At 41.7% G+C, this 20,106-nt stretch overlaps 1 protein-coding gene and 1 long non-coding RNA gene across 3 annotated transcripts in view; both read right to left on the bottom strand.

The window, feature by feature from the left end:
- LOC118363251 (leucine-rich repeat transmembrane protein FLRT1-like) overlaps nt 1–5,433 on the bottom strand; it is a 33,901-nt gene extending 28,468 nt beyond the window's left edge. Inside the window, exon 1 of one of the 2 annotated variants that reach the window (XM_052486877.1) lies at nt 5,348–5,433. The gene's annotated coding sequence lies outside the window, so the exon portion shown is untranslated. Of the gene's footprint in view, nt 1–3,324; nt 3,742–5,347 lie in introns of those variants that run through there. The other variant, XM_035743926.2, reaches the window with a different exon arrangement.
- A 3,363-nt stretch (nt 5,434–8,796) lies between these two features.
- On the bottom strand, nt 8,797–16,614 carry LOC127913689 (uncharacterized). The gene is made up of 3 exons (XR_008086525.1): nt 16,232–16,614; nt 11,424–11,531; nt 8,797–10,684 (listed from the first exon to the last, which is right to left on the bottom strand). It is a non-coding gene; the product is annotated as an uncharacterized LOC127913689 (long non-coding RNA).
- Nucleotides 16,615–20,106: the final 3,492 nt, after the last annotated feature.

Here is a 20,106-nt window from a genome sequence, read left to right on the forward strand (position 1 = left end):
TTATAGAGCCCCTAGTAGAGCCCCTAGTAGAGACCCAAGTACAGCCCCAAGTACAGCCCCTAGTAGAGCCCCTAGTACAGCCTCTAGTAGAGCCCCTAGTTCAGCCTAGTAGAGCCCCCAGTAGAGCCCCTAGTAGAGCCCCTAGTACAGCCTCTAGTAGAGCCTAGTAGAGCCCCTAGTAGAGCCTAGTAGAGCCCCTATTATAGCCTCTAGTAGAGCCCCTAGTAGAGCCCCAAGTAGAGCCTAGTAGAGCACCTAGTGGAGCCCCTAGTAGAGCCCCTAGTAGAGACTAGTAGAGCCCCTAGTAGAGCCCCTAGTAGAGCCTAGTGGAGCCCCTAGTAGAGCCCCAGGTAGAGACCCTAGTAGGGACCCTAGTAGAGACCCAAGTAGAGCCCCTAGTACAGCCCCTAGTAGAGTCCCTAGTTGAGCCTCTCGTAGAGCCCCTAGTACAGCCTTTAGTAGAGCCCCTAGTAGAGCCCCAAGTAGAGACCCTAGTTGGGACCCTAGTAGAGACCTAAGTAGAGCCCCTAGTACAGCCCCTAGTAGAGTCCCTAGTTGAGCCTCTCGTAGAGCCCCTAGTACAGCCTTTAGTAGAGCCCCTAGTAGAACCCTGGTAGAGCCTAGTAGAGCCCCTAGTAGAGATGAGTAGAGCCCCTAGTAGAGCCCCCAGTAGGGCCCCAAGTAGGGCCTAGTAGAGCACCTAGTGGAGCCCTGAGTAGAGCCCCTAGTCGAGCCTAGTAGAGCCCCTCGTACAGCCTCTAGTAGTAGAGCCCTTAGTAGTGCCCCTAGTAGAGACTAGTAGAGACCCTAGTAGAGCCCCTAGTAGAGACTAGTAGAGACCCTAGTAGAGCCCCTAGTAGAGCTCCTAGTAGAGCCCCTAGTAGAGCCCCTAGTAGAGCCCCTAGTGGAGTCCCTAGTAAAGCCCCTAGTTGAGCTCCTAGTAGAGCCCCTAGTAGAGCCTAGTAGAGCCCCCAGTAGGGCCCCAAGTAGGGCCTAGTAGAGCACCTAGTGGAGCCCTGAGTAGAGCCCCTAGTCGAGCCTAGTAGAGCCCCTAATGGAGACCCTAGTAGTTCCCCTAGTAGAGACAAGTAGAGACCCTAGTAGAGCCCATATTAGAGCCTAGTAGAGCACCTCGTGGAGCCCCTAGTGGAGCCCCTAGTAGAGCCCCTAGTATATCCTCCAGTGGAGCCCCTGGGCATTCTCTCTGTTGTCAATGTGTAATGTTTTCCACATGGAAAGCCATGCATTATCTCTCCATCTCTCTCTCTCTGTCTCTGTCTTTAATCTGATGTTCTGTAATGTTTAGGCACAGAGAATCTCCTTCTAATCTCAATATGGCCCTGTTTGCTCTGTCATAATCCTGTGTGTTTGCGTGTGCATGTGTTTTTAAAAGACATTAATCCCCAGTAAAACTGTATGACATCTGCCCTCTATGCTCTCTATGCCCTGTTGTGTTTGTGTGCTGAAATGAGTTCTGATGATGTAATATTTTGTTTATGTTATTGTGCTTGAGATGCTGTGCTGCACCAAAAGTTGCGTTTGAGTAAACAACTAAGTGCCCATACTGCGTGTGTGTGTTCACATACAAAAAAAACTTTAGATCCTATGGCCTGAGTAGTATAACATAAAACATGCACACACACAGTCTTGTATAACTAATCTTGTGGGGATACACAAGTCCTATTTAAAATCCCATTTTCCCTAACCATTACCCTAAACTTTACCCTAACCTTAATCTTAAACCCAAAACCTTAACCCTAAGGCTAACCCTAACACTAAAGCTACTAACAGAAATTCTAACCTTAACCCTAAACTCCCAGAAATAGCATTTGACCTTGTGGGGACTAACAAAATTTGTCAAATTTTTGTTTGTTAACTATTCTTGTTGGGACTTCTTGTAGACATCCACACATATCCAGAGTGTAACACACACACACACACACACACACACACACACACACACACACACACACACACACACACACACACACACACACACACACACACACACACACACACACACACACACACACACACACTCACATTGGCTTCATTATTTATCCAAATACAATGCGAAAAAAATCAATATGCACCATACAAATAATAAACTAGTGAGAGTGCCCTTTATGTCCATGCAACTAGCTCTCGCAGTCTCACGTCAGAATTAGACCATCCATCTTTCTCAAGTGTCAAATTTCTAAGTTGTTTCAAACATCAAAAGGGTTCATTTTAAGGTTAGCCATTAACTTCAAATGTTAAGTTTTAGGATAGGCTAAAAACAAAAATAGTAAAAATAACTTTCTATCGCTGGATTCGTCCATGCAACCTTTGGCACCAGAGGCAGACACTTAAGGTTGGGGTTAAGGTTAGGTATTAACTCTGATGGGCACCAGAGGCAGACACTTTGGGTTGGGGTTAAGGTTAGGTATTAACTCTGATGGGCACCAGAGGCAGACACTTAAGGTTGGGGTTAAGGTTAGGTATTAACTCTGATGGGCACCAGAGGCAGACACTTTGGGTTGGGGTTAAGGTTAGGTATTAACTCTGATGGGCACCAGAGGCAGACACTTAGGGTTGGGGTTAAGGTTAGGTATTAACTCTGATGGGCACCAGAGGCAGACACTTAAGGTTGGGGTTAAGGTTAGGTATTAACTCTGATGGGCACCAGAGGCAGACACTTAAGATTGGGGTTAAGGTTAGGTATTAACTCTGATGGGCACCAGAGGCAGACACTTAAGATTGGGGTTAAGGTTAGGTATTAACTCTGATGGGCACCAGAGGCAGACACTTAAGGTTGGGGTTAAGGTTAGGTATTAACTCTGATGGGCACCAGAGGCAGACACTTAAGATTGGGGTTAAGGTTAGGTATTAACTCTGATGGGCACCAGAGGCAGACACTTAAGATTGGGGTTAAGGTTAGGTATTAACTCTGATGGGCACCAGAGGCAGACACTTAAGCTTGGGGTTAAGGTTAGGTATTAACTCTGATGGGCACCAGAGGCAGACACTTAAGGTTGGGGTTAAGGTTAGGTATTAACTCTGATGGGCACCAGAGGCAGACACTTATGCCCATCTGCACCGAAAACTTAACTGAAGATAAAAGTGCTCCCTGTTGCCCCCAGTGGCCAATTTCTACAACATCTCCCGAGATCCTCAGACATCAATGGACGTTGAATACTGACTTGTATCAAGGGTGACCTGTCTGGTCCAATTCCCCCTCTTGTAAACCTGTTGTGTTCCGATATAACTTATCTTAAAATTAACCATTTAAAATCCATTTTGAATGTGTTTTTATACAGCCTGTAGCATATAGAATGATCCTACCTTTTTGATCCTACAGACTAGACTTGTCGAGTCGATCGCGTTATCTGTCTCTCTCTCTCTTCTGTTTACAACGGTTAAAAACTGCCTCCAAAATGCTTCATCGCCGTGGAAACCGCCTTCGCAGCGCTGTTACATCTCCATCTCCATCCCAGTGTGTCGCTCTCTCTCTGTGTGTGAGAGTGTGTGTGAGGGAAAGAGTCACCAACCTATTATAATAAGCGTTGCGCGCCGTTTCCCTTGCTCCCTGCGTGACTTTGTTCGAGAGCTCAGTGTCTGTGCCTTATTACAGAAGTACACTGTATTCTATAACTTAACCCTGAACTTAACACGCTGTTACAATATAAGTTGTCAGATCACTGAAACTCGAAAGGCACATCTGTTAAAAAAAATGGCTATTGCGCGTATATGGTTACGCATATTAACTAACCTCGCCATAAAGTCATGTGGATCTATAGGCTATAATGTCATTATATATTTGTATACGTTGAGTAAAGGGCGCCAGGTGTTGCCAGAGCCGGTGCTGTGATCCATGCGCGCGCTGACGCTCTGCATGCGTGTGTGATGGTGGTGCGCGCGGGGAGCTTCGAGCGCGCGAAGCTGATGGTCTTCTCTCTGTTCAGCTCCGTTACCGAATTCAGCAGGTCTTTACGGTTCAGACAGACTAGCCTTACCAAGAAATCTATAAAGTATTTTATTGACAAGTCCTCCATGTGCAACATAATGGGCTTGTTATATTATCCTTTAAATTCAGTTAATTATTCAGTTTGCGTGGTGCATAAATTACACCGTGCTTGAAATAACGCAAAGCCTTTTGGCAGAAAAATACACGTCAATATTTCCCTGTAAGAGGTATAGCCTTGGTTTATTCTACTATATAAGTGGTTCTCGTACTACAATAGGCCTATGACTGTTCAGTTGTATCTTTAAAATTACAGCAGGTTAATATTATGAAACTGTAGAGCAGATTCTCCTGCTTTTGTCCAAGGAAAGTACAATCAAATTTATAGAATCCAATCAATGAGCAGAAAAAAAGGAGAGGTTTGGTTGGAGAAAGAGGGGAACAAGAGGTGACAGGGAGGAGAGCGAAGAATACATGAACATGTTGCACAGGGCATAAAAGAGAGGAGATGGAGAGACAAGAGGAAAATAGTTCATAGATAATAGAGCAAATTGATTATGGATACATTGTACAGATCTGTCGTTTTTATCAGCAGCATAAACATCACCATAGTAATCATCCTCAGCATCACTGTTCAGTTCTGAAGCCAAGGCAGGATTAAGTCTTAGAGTATATTCTAACCACAACCGTAGAGAAACCCACAGCTGCTCCACACATACACACACAGCCCTAACACACCACACACACAGCCCGAACACACCACACACACAGCCCTAACACACCACACACACAGCCCTAACACACCACACACACACAGCCCTAACACACCACACACACAGCCCGAACACACCACACACACAGCCCTAACACACCACACACACAGCCCTAACACACCACACACACAGCCCTAACACACCACACACACAGCCCTAACACACCACACACACACAGCCCTAACACACCACACACACACAGCCCTAACACACCACACACACACACAGCCCTAACACACCACACACACACAGCCCTAACACACCACACACACACAGCCCTAACACACCACACACACACAGCCCTAACACACCACACACACAGCCCTAACACACCACACACACATACACACACACACAGCCCTAACACACAACACCACACACCACCAATTATATATATATTCTCATTGTCAGTCACAGCAAGATTTTCTTTTCATATTTTCTGTCCATTTTCTTTCAAATTATATATATTCAACCCTGGTCTGTACATCCTTTCAGTGTGGAAAACCAAGTCTGGTACACATCACCTATTCCCCTCCGCTCTGTGCCCTCTCTCTTTCTCTCTTATTGTCTCTCTCTGTCTCTCTCTCTCTCCATCTCTCTCTCTCTGTCCAGTCATAACCTCATTACTTACCTTTCCAGGAGAAGGTAGGCTACACTCCATCTTTTATTTTATGTTCCCAGAAATGTAGTGGCTCCTTATGCGTTTTCTCTAGCCTCTCTCTCTCTCTCTCTCTCTCTCTCTCTCTCTCTCTCTCCCTCTCTCTGTTGGCCCTCCCTCCTTTTCTTTCTCTCTTGCTCGCTCACCCTCCTCTTTCTCTCTCTCTCTCTCTCTCTCTCTCTCTCTCTCTCTCTCTCTCTCTCTCTCCCCTCTCTCTGTTGGCCCTCCCTCCTTTTCTTTCTCTCTTGCTCGCTCACCCTCCTCTTCTCTCTCTCTCTCTCTCTCTCTCTCTCTCTCTCTCTCTCTCTCTCTCTCTCTCTCTCTCCTTCTCACCCTCACTGTTTTTTCTAACTCTTATTCTGTGTCCCTTTAAAAAAAATCAGTACTACATATCAGCAGACACTTTATTTAACTGTAACAGGAATCAAGTTTATCATCATATGAAACACTTGGAAAAAGTTCAATGTACAGCTATAATTTAGTATATTGGTATTTATAGTGGGGTCTGAAATGATTGACACCCATGATAAAAATCAGCTAAAATGACTGTATAAAATAAATCATTCAAATACTCAGCTATACTGTATGCTAAAAAAAAACGGGGAAATATTTGTATACAATTCAAACAACAGGTTTCCAATGGGGTTCAGGTCCGGAAACTGAGATGGCCAGTACAAAATGTTGATTTTGTGATGAGTTAACCATTTGTTTGTGTTTTTTATGTGTACTTTGGGTTATTGTCTTGCTGGAATATTCACATGATACCTAGTCAGTTGCACAACTGAATGCATTCAACTGAAATGTGTCTTCCGCATTTAACCCAACCCTTCTGAATCAGAGAGGTGCGAGGCGCTGCCTTAATCGACAACCACATCTTTGGCACCCGGGGAACAGTGGGTTAACTACCTTGCTCAGGAGAAGAACGACAGATTTTGACCTTGTCAGCTCGGGGATTCGATCCCGCAACCTTTCGGTTACTGTCCCAACGCTCCTGCCCGCAAGGCTACCTGCCCCCAAAATAGTCCCATAACATCAAAGACTCACCACCATATTTTACAGTAGGTATGGGGTTATTTTCTTCTCATGAATTCTAATTTCTTTGCCAAACCCACCACTGGTAGGCGTGGCCAAAGAGTTCTATTTCCATGTCATCTGACCAATGCACCGGCTCCAATCAAAGTGACAATGTGGTTTAGTAGACCCCAGGCCTTTACTGTTGTTGGATGGACCCTTCTCTGTCTCACCAGTTGCTTTCCATCTCACATTCTCTCTCTTTATTTCTCTTTTTTTTCTCTGCTCATCCTTCTGTCTCACTTTCTGTTCTTCTCTCTCTCCTTTAACTGACTGAATTGGGAGAGCCACCTCCACAGGCTAAATACTTATTTTACCTCTTTCTGACACCATCTCTCTCTCCACCCCTCTCTCTCTCTGCCCCTCTCTCTCTCCACCCCTCTTTCTCTCTGCCCATCGCTCTCTCTCCACCCCTCTCTCTCTGCCCCTCTCTCTCTCTCCGCCCCTCTCTCTCTCCACCCCTCTCTCTCTCTCTCTCTGCCCATCGCTCTCTCTCCACCCCTCCCTCTCTCCGCCCCTCTCTCTCTCCCCCATCTTTCACTCTCTCGGTCTCTCTCTAATTAAGTAGGTTTCGGTAACAAACCTTTGGGCTTTGGCGTTGCCATGGTTACCCCAACATTCAATCTTGTTCGGCCCGCCTCTGTGTATGCGTGCCTGTGAGTCAGTGTATGTGCCTGTGGGTGAGTGTGCGGGTGAGTGTGTGTGCGTGGCTGTGCATGCACATGAGCATTTTTTGGCAGTGTCTCTTGCTGGGCTCTGCTTTCATGCTTTTGTCTTCCAGAGGGACAGACAGATGCTGCCATTCTGCCGCCTCTCCTCTCCTCCTCTCCTCTCCTCCTCTGAGATATAGAACATTTGTGGTCAACCTAACCCTCTTTCTGTCTCTCTGTCTCTGTGTTTGTCTCTCTCTCCCCATCTCTCTCCCACTTTCGTGCTCTACCTATCCCTCTGTCTATCTCTCTCTCTCTCTCTCTCTCTCTCTCTCTCTCTCTCTCTCTCTCTCTCTCTCTCTCTCTCTCTCTCTCTCTCTCTCTCTCTCTCTCTCTTTGTATACAAGAGTAACAGACTTGTTTCTCTGTGCATAAAGCGTCATCCATAATATGGTTGATGTAACACAGAGGAAGAAACCTGAGGTTTCTAGAAGACCAGCCTCTTCTTTCCTCTTCTCTCCCTGGCCATTTACCCGTGTTCCTCTGTATTTTCCTGTCTGAATGGATAGCTTTCCAGACAAGTTACACACTGAACCACTGTGCTGTGCTGCCCCTGGCTAGCTAGTGTGGTGCTGTGGTGTCCTCATATCGACCAGCCTGTCAGGTTAAAAGTTACTCAGTATTGGAGGATCATGATTCCTGGCAGCAGGGGGGGAACTGAAAATAACAGCATTTATTCCAATCGGCCTTGAAATCAACCGAGAGATGAGGGCTCATGATGGAGCTTGTGACATCACTGAGGTCTAAGGTCATATGTCAGAAGCAGAGCAGATGACGCAGTGGTCCAATCCCAGAGCTGTATACAGTATACAGTATAAGACCTTGAAGGTCTATTCTCAATTAAACTGAAAACATGATGTATACAATCCAGCCAGAAGGGATATTTGCATTATAAAGAATGTTTTCCCATGATGTTTCTCCTCTCTGTTGTATCTTTCAGCCAACAAGACCCTGTCGGGAGGAGGAGGAGGTGAGTCCTTCTGTCGCTCTTTACTCTTTTATTTCTGTTCCCTTGTCCCTGGAAATAATACAGACCGCTGTGTGTGTGTGTGTGTGTGTGTGTGTGTGTGTGTGTGTGTGTGTGTGTGTGTGTGTGTGTGTGTGTGTGTGTGTGTGTGTGTGTGTGTGTGTGTGTGTGTGTGTGTGTGTGTGTGTGTGTGTGTGTGTGTGTGTGTGTGTGTGTGTGTGTGTGTGTGTTAGACCTGGGATAACTATGGTTTTCACTATGCTTTGTGGAAAGTAAATAAGGAACAGTTACTTTGGAGGTGACTACAGCTGTTTGCATACAGATCACCAAAAATGACTACTTTTTAAAACTATTTGAATACAGATCTCAGAAATTAACTACTCTTTAAAAGAATTTGAATATAGATCTGAGAAAGCAACTACTTTCCAAAAATATTTGAATTCAGATCTCAGGAAGTGACTACTTTTCAGAACCGATTGGATTGGCTGTCTTTAACTAATGGCAGGGCTGTATCTGGAACTGCATGTTGAAGATAGAAATAGAATGAACAGCAAATGCAATGTCCTACACTATTCCAATCTATCATATTTGATCTACACAATACATTTCTATCTGAATATTCTGTAACTATCCATTCTCCTGAATGTCTATTGCCACAGATGTACATAATCAAGTCAAACCAATCAACCAATTATATTTTGTACAGAGAAGTATAAATAAGTTGTGATGGTCAACTACTGTATGACTCTTTAAACATGCCACTGAAAAGGTTGAAAACTGCAATTCATTTAATGATACCCGAAAATACTTCAGAGAAAATTAAAGCCATTTGATTTTCACAAGAATTGACTGACGAGTTTCAGAAGAAAGTTCTTTGTTTCTGGCCATTTTGAGCCTGTAATCGAACCCAGAAATTCTGAAGCTCCAGATATTCAACTAGTCTGAAGACAGTTTTCTTGCTTCTTTAATCAGCACAACAGTTTTAAGCTATGCTAAAAATAATTGCAAAAGGGTTTTATATTGATCAATTAGCCTTTTAAAATGATAAACTTGGATTAGCTAGCACAACTTGCCATTGGAACACAGGAGTGATGGTTGCTGATAATTGGCCTCTGTACGCCTATGTAGATATTCCATAAAAAATCTGCCATTTCCATCTACAATAGTCATTTACAACATTAACAATGTATACACTGTATTTCTGATCAATTTTATGTTATTTTAATGGACAAAAAAAAAGCTTTTCTTTCAAAAACAAGGACATTTCTAAGTGAACCAAACGTTTTAACAGTAGTGTATGTAATATCTCCATTATTATGCAGCTATAAAGCCATTTCCAAAGTCCCATCAAACAGTTTTGCTATTGTAACAATCCCAAAATCACTACACATGTCTAAGAACTGGATGTCAAGTGTTACTGTATAACCTTATGTCACTCATTAGGAAAATAGATTTGTTAGTTACCATGAAGCAGCAAAAATGGTGATTCCATGTCAAATCAAATCAAATGTATTTATAAAGCCCTTCTTACATCAGCGGATGTCATGAAGTGCTGTACAAAAACCCAGCCTAAAACCCCAAAACAGCAAGCAATGCAGGTGTAGAAGGACGGTGGCTAGGAAAAAACTCCCTAGGATGGCCAGAACCTAGGAAGAAACCTAGGGAGGAACCAGGCTATGAGGGGTGGCCAGTCCTGGCTGTGCCGGGTGGAGATTATAACAGAGCATGGCCAAGATGTTCAAATGTTCATAGATGACAAGCAGGGTCAAATAATAATAATCACAGTGGTTTTCGAGGGTGCAACAGGTCAGCACCTCAGGAATAAATGTCAGTTGACTTTTCATAGCCGATCATTCAGACTATCTCTACCGCTCCTGCTGTCTCTAGAGTGTTGAAAACAGCAGGTCTGGGACAGGTAGCACGTCTGGTGAACAGGTCAGGGTTCCATAGCCGCAGGCAGAACAGTTGAAACTGGAGCAGCAGCACGGCCAGGTGGACTGGGGACAGCAAGGAGTCATCAGGCAGTCCTGAGGCATGGTCCTAGGGCTCAGGTCCTCCGAGAGAGAGAAAGAAAGAAAGAAAGAAAGAAAGAAAGAAAGAAAGAAAGAAAGAAAGAAAGAAAGAGAGAAAAAGAGACAGAATTAGAGAGAGCATTCTTAAATTCACACAGAACACCGGATAAGACAGGAGAAATACTCCAGATATAACAGACTGACCAGATATTTTACAGACTGACCCTAACCCCCGACACATAAACTACTGCAGCATAAATACTGGAGGCTGAGACAGGAGGGGTCGGGAGACACTGTGGCCCCGTCAGGCAGGATATAACCCCACCCACTTTGCCAAAGCACAGCACCTCATGTATTTCATTCTAAACTGTAGGCTATATTAAGATGCATGTCTAACAGCCTTCCAGACCATGTGCTGATGATCAACTAACTGTGGTAGTTTTTGATTCTCAAACAAATATTTGTCAGCCATCAAATAAATATATATTTTTGTTTTCAAATGACTTGCATATATTCAAATACCTTCAAATGTTATTTGTTTTTCTGAGACCTGTATTTGAATATCAAAGAAAATATTATTATTATTTGAAAAGTTGGTATTTTACAATAAACTACAAAATACAAATATTTTCTGCCCAGGTGAGTGTCTGTCTCTGTGTGGTCTTTCTCTCTGAATTCATGAGCGTGACAGAGAGCAAATGTTTTTGCAGGTGTATGTCATTTGTGTGTGTTATGTGTACATGGTATGAGGTGTGTGTGTGTGTGTGTGTGTGTGTGTGTGTGTGTGTGTGTGTGTGTGTGTGTGTGTGTGTGTGTGTGTGTGTGTGTGTGTGTGTGTGTGTGTGTGTGTGTGTGTGTGTGTGTGTGTGTGTGTGTGTGTGTGTGTGTGTGTGTGTGTGTGTGTGTGTGTGTGTGTGTGTGGTGTTGAGAGACTGAGGCTAATCGATACTAGTGATAAATCTGTACTACTAGTGCCCAGTCACTCAGACCCCCCTTCACCCCACATTTACAGTATGTCCCCTGTATTTTTCTGATGTATTCATGCTGATGTAAACTCCACCAAACTCATTTTTAACACCCCAGTCCTCTGTGTGTGTGTGTGTGTGTGTGTGTGTGTGTGTGTGTGTGTGTGTGTGTGTGTGTGTGTGTGTGTGTGTGTGTGTGTGTGTGTGTGTGTGTGTGTGTGTGTGTGTGTGTGTGTGTGTGTGTGTGTGTGTGTGTGTGTGTGTGTGTGTGTTGCCTAGGTGTACCTAGGTGTGCCTAGGTGTGTTTGTGTGTGTGTTAGGCACCCAGCAGGCCTAGCTGTGGTTAGTCTCTCCCAGTCAGGCTCCTCCTGCAGCTGCGTCTCCATGGCGATGTCTCAGGTGGCTACTCAGGGCACAACTTTCAGATTCTGCCTGTTTGGAAGAAAACAACTGAAAGCGAAGTGCTACGAAATGTAATAAGAGATTACAGATTGGAATTAGCTATATGTAGCTACTGTAATTTATATGTATCCACTGTAATTTATATGCTACTGTAATTTACATGTAGCTACTGTAACCTATATGTAGATTCTGTAATGAATATGTATATATGTAACTTAGTTGTATCTACTGTAAATTACATGTAGCTAATGTCATTTATATGTAGCTACTGTAACTTATATGTATATACTGTAACTTATATGTAGCTACTGTAATTTATATGCAGCTACAGTAACTATATGTATCTACTGTAACTTATATACTCCTGTAATTTATATGTAGCTACTGTAACATATATGCTAATGTAACTTATTTGTAGCTACTGTCACTTATATTTTACAGTAACTTATATGTATCTACTCTAACTTATATGTATCTACTGTAAGTTATATTCTACAGTAATTTATATGTAGCTACTGTAGCTAATATGCAGCTACTGTAATTTATATGCTACTGTAACTTATAGGTATCTACTGTAACTAATATGCAGCTACTGTAACTTATATGTATCTACAGTAACTTATATTCTACTGTAACTTATATGTATCTACAGTAACTTATATTCTACTGTAACTTATATGTTGCTACTGGAACACATATGTATCTACTGTAACTTATATGTATCTACTGTATCTCATATGTAGCTACAGTGACTTATATGCTACTGTAACTTATATGTATCTACTTTAAGGTATATGTATCAACTGTTACTTATACGTAGGAACTGTAACTGAAATGTAGCTACTGAAACTTATATGTAGCTACTGTAATGTATATGCTACTGTAACTATATGTATCTACTGTAACCTTTATGTAGATGCTGTAACCTTTGTGTAGCTACTGTAACTTATATGCTAATGTAACTTATATGTATGTACTGTAACTGATATGCATCTACAGTAAGTTATATGTATCTACTGTAATGTATATGTAGCTACAGTGACTTATATGAAGCTACTGTAAATTATATGCTACTGTAATTTATATGTATCTATTGTAACTTATATGTAGACGCTGTAACCTTTGTGTAGCTACTGTAACTTATATCCTTATGTAACTTATATGTATGTACTGTAACTGATATGCATCTACAGTAAGTTATATGTATCTACTGTAAGTTATATGCTGCTGTAATTATATGCTACTGTAATTTATATGTAGCTACTTTAACTTGTATGTAACTACTGTAACATATGCTCTACTATAAATTATATGCTACTGTAACATATATGTAGCTACTGTAACTTATGTGTAGCTACTGTAAGCTTTGTGTAGCTACTTATATGCTAATGTAATTTATATGTATCTACTGTAACTTAGATGTAGCTACAGTGACTTAAATGCTACTGTAACTTATTTGTAGCTACTGTAACTTATATACTCCTGTAATTTATATGTAGCTACTGTAACATATATGCTAATGTAACTTATTTGTAGCTACTGTCACTTATATTTTACAGTAACTTATATGTATCTACTCTAACTTATATGTATCTACTGTAAGTTATATTCTACAGTAATTTATATGTAGCTACTGTAGCTAATATGCAGCTACTGTAATTTATATGCTACTGTAACTTATAGGTATCTACTGTAACTAATATGCAGCTACTGTAACTTATATGTATCTACAGTATGTACTGTATCTCATATGTAGCTACAGTGACTTATATGCTACTGTAACTTATATGTATCTACTTTAAGGTATATGTATCAACTGTTACTTATACGTAGGAACTGTAACTGAAATGTAGCTACTGAAACTTATATGTAGCTACTGTAATGTATATGCTACTGTAACTATATGTATCTACTGTAACCTTTATGTAGATGCTGTAAGCTTTGTGTAGCTACTTATATGCTAATGTAATTTATATGTATCTACTGTAACTTAGATGTAGCTACAGTGACTGAAATGCTACTGTAACTTATTTGTAGCTACTGTAACTTATATGTATCTACTGTAAATGATATGCTACTGTAATTATATGTAGCTACTTTAACTTGTATGTAACTACTGTAACATATGTTCTACTATAACTTATATGCTACTGTAACTTGTATGTAGCTACTGTAAATTATATGCTACTGTAACTTATATGTATCTATTGTAACCTATATGTATCTATACGTAGCTACAGTAACTTATATGCTACTGTAACTTATATGAAGCTACTGTAACTTATATGTATCTACTTTAACTTATATGCATCTACAGTATGTTATATTGAGCTACTGTGAAATATATGCTACTGTAACTGATATGTAGCTCCTGTAACTTACATGTATCTACAGTAACTTACATGCTACTGTAAAATATATGTAGCTACTGTAACTTTTATGTAGCTACTGTAACCTTTGTGTAGCGACTGTAACTTATATGCTAATGTAATATATGTATCTACTGTAACTTATATGCATCTATGATAAGTTATATGTATCTACTGTAACTTATACGTAGCTACAGTGACATATATGCTACTGTAACTTATATGTAGCTACTTTAACTTGTATGTAGCTACTGTAACTTATATTCTACTGTAACTTATTTGCTACTGTAACTAATATGTAGCTACTGTAACTTATATGTAGCTACAGTGATTCATATGCTACTGTAACTTATATGCTACTGTAACTTATTTGTATCTACTTTAACTTATATGCATCTACAGTAATTTATATTTAGCTACTGTAACTTACATGTATCTACTGTATCTATATGCTACTGTAATTTATATGTAGCTACTTTAAAGTATATGTATCGACTGCAACTTATATGTATCTCCTGTTACTTATATGTAACTCCTGTTACTTATATGTAACTCCTGTTACTTATATGTAACTCCTGTTTCTTATATGTAACTCCTGTTACTTATATGTATCTCCTGTTACTTATATGTAACTCCTGTTACTTATATGTAGCTACTTTAAAGTATGTGTATCTACTGCAACCTATATGCAGCTACTGTAACTTCTATGTATCTACTGTAACTTATATGGTACTGTTACTAATATGCTCCTGTAATTTATGTTCCTTGTTAAACAAACTATGGTTTTGGCAGGTCAGTTAGGACACCTACTTTGTGCATGACACAAGTCATTTTTCCGACAATTGTTTACAGACAGATTATTTCACTTGTAATTCACTGTATCACAATTCCAGTGGGTCAGAAGTGTACATACACTAAGTTGACTGTGCCTTTAAACAGCTTGGAATATTCCAGAAAATTATGTCATGGCTTTAGAAGCTTCTAATAGGCTAATTTACAAAATTTGAGTCAATTGGTGGAGTACCTGTGAATGTATTTCAAGGCCTACCTTCAAACTCAGTGCCTCTTTGCTTGACATCATGGGAAAATCAAAAGAAATCAGCCAAGACCTCAAAAAACTAAATGTAGATCTCCACTGGTTCATCCTTGGGAGCAATTTCCAAATGCCTGAAGGTACCATGTTCATCTGTACAAACAATAGTATGCAAGTATAAACACCATGTGACCACGCAGCCGTCATACCGCTCAGGAAAGAGACGCGTTCTGTCTCCCAGAGATGAACGTACTTTGGTGCCGAAAAGTGCAAATCAATCCCAGAACAACAGCAAAGGACCTTGTGAAGATGCTGGAAGAAACAGGTACAAAAGTATCTATATCCACAGTAAAACGAGTCCTATATCAAAATAACCTGAAAGGCCGCTCAGCAAGGAAGAAGCCACTGCTCCAAAACCGGCATAAAATGCCAGACTACGGTTTGCAACTGTACATGGGGACAAAGATCGTACTTTTTGGAGAAATGTCCTCTGGTCTGATGAAAAAAATATAAAACTGTTTGGCCATAATGACCATCGTTTTGTTTCATAGGAAAAAGGGGAGGCTTGCAAGCCGAAGAACACCATCCCAACCGTGAAGAACAGTGGGTGGAAGCATCATTTTTTGGGGATGCTTTGCTGCAGGAGGGACAGGTGCACTTCAAAAAATAGATGACATCATGAGGAAAGAAAATGATGTGGATATATTGAAGCAACATCTCTAGACATCAGTCAGAAAATGGGTCTTCCAAACGAACAATGACCCCAAGCATAATTCTAAAGTTGTTGTAAAATGGCAACAAAGTCAAGGAAAGCCAAGGACAAAAAAGTAAAGGTATTGGAGTGGCAATCACAAAGCCCTGACTTCAATCCTATAGAGAATTTGTGGGCAGCACTAAAAAAGTGTTGTGTGCGAGCAAGGAGGCCTACAAACCTGACTCAGTTACACCAGCTCTGTCAGGAGCAACGGGCCAAAATTCACCCAATTTATTGTGGGAAGTTTGTGGAAGGCTACCCGAAATGTTTGACCCAAGTAAAACAGTTTTAAGGTGCTACCAAATACTAATTGAGTGTATCTAAACTTCTGACCCACTGGGAATGTGATGAAAGAAATATACGCTGAAATATATAATTCTCTCTACTATTATTTCACATTCTTAAAATAAAGTGCTGATCCTAACTGACCTAAGACAGAGATTTTTACAATAATTAAATGTCAGGAGTTTTGAAAAACTGAGTTTAAATCTATTTGGCTATGGTATAGGTAAAGATGTCATATTCAGAAGCAAAGCCAAAATTCATGTATCTGGTTCCATTATCATCTTCTCACATGTATCAGCTTCTCTCATTGTGTATCAGCTTCTCTCATCGCGTATCAGCTTCTATCATCACGTATCAGCTTCTCTCATCGCGTATCAGCTTCTCTCATCGCGTATCAGCTTCTCTCATCGTGTATCAGCTTCTCTTATCGTGCATCAGCTCGAGATTCTCCTTTGCCCACAGAGGACATGTTTTTATCCCATCCTCTATATCACTGGCAATCTCTCTCTCTCTCTCTCTCTCTCTCTCTCTCTCTCTCTCTCTCTCTCTCTCTCTCTCTCTTTCCATCTCTCTCTTTTCCCTTCTCCCTCTCCATCTGTCTCCACTTGTTCCTTTCTTTCTTTCTTTCTTTCTTTCTTTCTTTCTTTCTTTCTTTCTTTCTTTCTTTCTTTCTTTCTTTTCTCTCTCTCTCTCTCTCTCTCTCTCTCTCTCTCTCTCTCTCTCTCTCTCTCTCTCTCCCTTCCCCCACTCTCTCTGTCTATCTCCCATCTGTCTTTCCCTCGATTTCTTCTCCCTCTCTCTCTCGCTCTCCCTCCCCCTCTCTCTCTCCTCTGCGGTTTGTAAAAGTAGGTGCTAATTAGGCAGGTACAGACTGGCAGGCCTCTAAAGAGAGAGGGGGGGGGGGGGTGAGGGAGAGAGAGATGGGGGGAGAGAGGGGTATAGAGGGAGAGAGATGAGTAAAGATAAACAAAGGGAAACATTTGAGGGAGTGAGGAAGGGACAAAAAGACAGTGAGCAGGAGGTGAAGAGAGAAGGGAAACGCTTTGTCCTGCCTACATCACATTGACAATAGGCCAGTGATTTTCAACTGTGTGTCCCACAGAGTAGCTACCAGGAGGCAGGCAGGCAGAGTGGGTAGCAGAGATGAGATGTACTGTGTGTGTGTGTGTGTGTGTGTGTGTGTGTGTGTGTGTGTGTGTGTGTGTGTGTGTGTGTGTGTGTGTGTGTGTGTGTGTGTGTGTGTGTGTGTGTGTGTGTGTGTGTGTGTGTGTGTGTGTGTGTGTGTGTGTGCGTGCGTGCGTGCGTGCGTGCGTGCGTGCGTGCGTGCGTGCGTGTGTGCGTGCTGCAGTGGGCTGCTGGAGAACATAATAGAATGAGATTCATGTCAAAACACCTACATCTACATAATAATGTAGCCTTCACTCAGAGTCAATTCCGAAGTTTTTTTTTTCTTAAGCGAGTTTAGCAGATCAGCTAAAAATATGTTTTGTGCTTCTCAATGCCAGTCAGTGCTGTAGACAGTCTCCATATACAGTTTCCACATACAGCCTCCACATTTATTTAACTTGTCAGTTAAGAACAAATCATTTTTTACAAAGGCCTACCCGGACCAAACCCTAACCCGGACGACACTGGGCCAATTGTGCGCCGCCCTGTGGGATTCCCAATCACGGCCGGTTGTGATACAGCCTGAAATGACTCACTTTACAGTCTCCATATACAGTCTCCATATACAGTCTTCATATACAATCTCCATATACAGTCTCCATATCTAGTCTTCAAATCCAGTCTCCATATATAGTCTTCATATACAGTCTCCATATCCAGTCTCCATATACCGTCTCCATATACAGTCTCCATATACAGTCTCCATTCCAGTCTCCATATACACTCTCCGTATCCAGTATAAATATACAGTCTCCATATCCAGTCTCCATATCCAGTCTCCATATACAGTCTCCATATACAGTCTCCATTCCAGTCTCCATATCCAGTCTTCATATACAGTCCCCACAGACAGTATCCATATCCTGTCTCCATATACAGTCTCCATATCCAGTCTCCATATACAGTATAAATATACAGTCTCCATACCCAGTCTCCATATCCAGTCTCCATATACAGTCTCCATTCCAGTCTCCATTCCAGTCTCCATATCCAGTCTCCATATCCAGTCTCCATATCCAGTCTCCATATACAGTCTCCATTCCAGTCTCCATTCCAGTCTCCATTCCAGTCTCCATATACACTCTCCATATCCAGTCTCCATATACACTCTCCGTATCCAGTCTCCATATACAGTCTCCATTCCAGTCTCCATATACACTCTCCATATCCAGTCACCATTCCAGTCTCCATTCCAGTCTCCATTCCAGTCTCCATATACAGTCTCCATTCCAGTCTCCATATACACTCTCCATTCCAGTCTCCATATACACTCTCCGTATCCAGTCACCATTCCAGTCTCCATATACACTCTCCGTATCCAGTCACCATTCCAGTCTCCATATCCTGTCTCCATATCCTGTCTCCATATACAGTCTCCATATCCAGTCTCCATATACAGTATAAATATACAGTCTCCATATCCAGTCTCCATATCCAGTCTCCATATACAGTCTCCATATACAGTCTCCATTCCAGTCTCCATTCCAGTCTCCATATACACTCTCCATATCCAGTCTCCATATACACTCTCCATATCCAGTCTCCATATCCAGTCTCCATATACAGTATAAATATACAGTCTCCATATCCAGTCTCCATATCCAGTCACCATTTCAGTCTCCATTCCAGTCTCCATTCCAGTCTCCATATACAGTCTCCATTCCAGTCTCCATATACACTCTCCATTCCAGTCTCCATATACACTCTCCGTATCCAGTCACCATTCCAGTCTCCATATACAGTATCCATTCCAGTCTCCATATCCAGTCTCCATTCCAGTCTCCATATACACTCTCCATATCCAGTCTCCATATACAGTCTCCATTCCAGTCTCCATTCCAGTCTCCATATCCAGTCTCCATATCCAGTCTCCATATACAGTATAAATATACAGTCTTCATATACAGTCTCCATATCCAGTCTCCATATACAGTATAAATATACAGTCTTCATATACAGTCTCCATATACAGTCTCCATATACAGTCTCCATATACAGTCTCCATATACAGTCTCCATTCCAGTCTCCATATCCAGTCTCCATATCCAGTCTCCATTCCAGTCTCCATATACAGTCTCCATTCCAGTCTCCATATCCAGTCTCCATATCCAGTCTCCATTCCAGTCTCCATATACACTCTCCATATACACTCTCCGTATCCAGTCACCGTATGCAGTCTTCAGCACAAGATAAATCACATTGAAAATAAGTATTAAAATAATAATTAATCAAATACACCTGTATTTGAACCCAGGTTTGCCCTAACACACACACTTACTATACTGCTGATGTTGTTTTTGTGTTGGCCGGACTGTACAGCGTCCACCGCCAGACCATCCTGAATGTTGCCACGGCAACTAGGATGAAATAAATGATTGGCCCTCTCGCTAGGGGACTCTGGGAAAGCAATATGCTGGCGATCTGCCCCATTAGTTTAACAGACAGTCTATGGACCTATCACCGGTCAGCTGGCAAGGTTATCTGCCGCAACTTAGTATTCCATATGTACAAGAAGTAAAAGTATGTTTTGTCGGTGTGTTTGTCTGCGAGTGTAATGATTTATGTGTGTGTCTATGTGTTTGTGTGCGTGTATATGTGTGTGTGTGCGAGTGTGCAAGTTTGTGTGCATGCGTGTGCGTGTGTGTCGCTGAGTGTGTTTTGCTGAGAAGAGCAGCCTCCCAGCCAGGTAAGCATAGAGACAATTATCACCTCCTGCTCTTCTAGCTGACAGTGTTTAATGATAAGGGAGGTTGTAGGGAGATGACACCAACGCTATCCTGGCAGGTCCCTGAAGCCAACACTCTCACGCACTCCTCTCTCATGCTCCGCTCGCACCCCTCCTCTCTTCTCTTGTTTCCTCTCATCCCCTGTTGTTTCTTCTTGTTTCTTCTCTTTAACTCTATTCTTCTCCAACCTTTCTCTCTTCTCTCTTCAATTTTTTCCTCTCCTTATTCTGCTTTCTCCCTCTCTAAATGACTCCCTATCTTTGAGTTTTCT

Source organism: Oncorhynchus keta, chromosome 30 (genome assembly GCF_023373465.1).
Source record: "Oncorhynchus keta strain PuntledgeMale-10-30-2019 chromosome 30, Oket_V2, whole genome shotgun sequence".
NCBI lineage: Eukaryota > Metazoa > Chordata > Actinopteri > Salmoniformes > Salmonidae > Oncorhynchus > Oncorhynchus keta.